A 2506-nucleotide genomic window follows, 5' to 3' on the forward strand; every position below is an offset into this window, starting at 1 on the left:
TCAACCCTAACTTTCAACCCTAACTTTCAACCCTAACTTTCAACCCTAACTTTCAACCCTAACTCTTCTCTAATTGGTTAGTACCCAAATGAGTCACATACCTAAATTTTCGTATTCCCCTATAACCCTGGGCCAAACAAAAATAGAAAAATAATCCTAAGTGTCAACCCTAACTTTCAACCCTAACTTTCAACCCTAACTTTCAACCCTAACTTTCAACCCTAACTTTCAACCCTAACTTTCAACCCTAACTTTCAACCCTAACTCTTCTCTGATTGGTTAGTACCCAAATGAGTCACATACCTAAATTTTCGTATTCCCCTATAACCCTGGGCCAAACAAAAATCGAAAAATAATCCTAAGTGTCAACCCTAACTTTCAACCCTAACTTTCAACCCTAACTTTCAACCCTAACTTTCAACTCTAACTCTTCTCTGATTGGTTAGTACCCAAATGAGTCACATACCTAAATTTTCGTATTCCCCTATAACCCTGGGCCAAACAAAAATAGAAAAATAATCCTAACTTTCAACCCTAACTTTCAACCCTAACTTTCAACCCTAACTTTCAACCCTAACTTTCAACCCTAACTCTTCTCTGATTGGTTAGTACCCAAATGAGTCACATACCTAAATTTTCGTATTCCCCTATAACCCTGGGCCAAACAAAAATAGAAAAATAATCCTAAGTGTCAACCCTAACTTTCAACCCTAACTTTCAACCCTAACTTTCAACCCTAACTTTCAACCCTAACTCTTCTCTGATTGGTTAGTACCCAAATGAGTCACATACCTAAATTTTCGTATTCCCCTATAACCCTGGGCCAAACAAAAATAGAAAAATAATCCTAAGTGTCAACCCTAACTTTCAACCCTAACTTTCAACCCTAACTTTCAACCCTAACTTTCAACCCTAACTCTTCTCTGATTGGTTAGTACCCAAATGAGTCACATACCTAAATTTTCGTATTCCCCTATAACCCTAACCCTAACCCTAACCCTAACCCTAACCCTAACCCTAACCCTAACCCAACCCTAACTTTCAACCCTAACTTTCAACCCTAACTTTCAACCCTAACTCTTCTCTGATTGGTTAGTACCCAAATGAGTCACATACCTAAATTTTCGTATTCCCCTATAACCCTGGGCCAAACAAAAATAGAAAAATAATCCTAACTTTCAACCCTAACTTTCAACCCTAACTTTCAACCTTAACTTTCAACCCTAACTCTTCTCTGATTGGTTAGTACCCAAATGAGTCACATACCTAAATTTTCGTATTCCCCTATAACCCTGGGCCAAACAAAAATAGAAAAATAATCCTAAGTGTCAACCCTATCTTTCAACCCTAACTTTCAACCCTAACTTTCAACCCTAACTTTCAACCCTAACTTTCAACCCTAACTTTCAACCCTAACTTTCAACCCTAACTCTTCTCTGATTGGTTAGTACCCAAATGAGTCACATACCTAAATTTTCGTATTCCCCTATAACCCTAACCCTAACCCTAACCCTAACCAGTGTCAACCCTAACTTTCAACCCTAACTTTCAACCCTAACGCTTCTCTGATTGGTTAGTACCCAAATGAGTCACATACCTAAATTTTCGTATTCCCCTATAACCCTGGGCCAAACAAAAATAGAAAAATAATCCTAAGTGTCAACCCTAACTTTCAACCCTAACTTTCAACCCTAACTTTCAACCCTAACTTTCAACCCTAACTCTTCTCTGATTGGTTAGTACCCAAATGAGTCACATACCTAAATTTTCGTATTCCCCTATAACCCTAACCCTAACCCTAACCCTAACCCTAACCCTAACCCTAAATTTTCGTATTCCCCTATAACCCTAACCCTAACCCTAACCCTAACCCTAACTTTCAACCCTAACTCTTCTCTGATTGGTTAGTACCCAAATGAGTCACATACCTAAATTTTCGTATTCCCCTATAACCCTGGGCCAAACAAAAATAGAAAAATAATCCTAACTTTCAACCCTAACTTTCAACCCTAACTTTCAACCCTAACTTTCAACCCTAACTTTCAACCCTAACTCTTCTCTGATTGGTTAGTACCCAAATGAGTCACATACCTAAATTTTCGTATTCCCCTATAACCCTGGGCCAAACAAAAATAGAAAAATAATCCTAAGTGTCAACCCTAACTTTCAACCCTAACTTTCAACCCTAACTTTCAACCCTAACTTTCAACCCTAACTCTTCTCTGATTGGTTAGTACCCAAATGAGTCACATACCTAAATTTTCGTATTCCCCTATAACCCTAACCCTAACCCTAACCCTAACCAGTGTCAACCCTAACTTTCAACCCTAACTTTCAACCCTAACGCTTCTCTGATTGGTTAGTACCCAAATGAGTCACATACCTAAATTTTCGTATTCCCCTATAACCCTGGGCCAAACAAAAATAGAAAAATAATCCTAAGTGTCAACCCTAACTTTCAACCCTAACTTTCAACCCTAACTTTCAACCCTAACTTTCAACCCTA

Source organism: Ascaphus truei, unplaced genomic scaffold (genome assembly GCF_040206685.1).
Source record: "Ascaphus truei isolate aAscTru1 unplaced genomic scaffold, aAscTru1.hap1 HAP1_SCAFFOLD_1005, whole genome shotgun sequence".
NCBI classification, from domain to species: domain Eukaryota; kingdom Metazoa; phylum Chordata; class Amphibia; order Anura; family Ascaphidae; genus Ascaphus; species Ascaphus truei.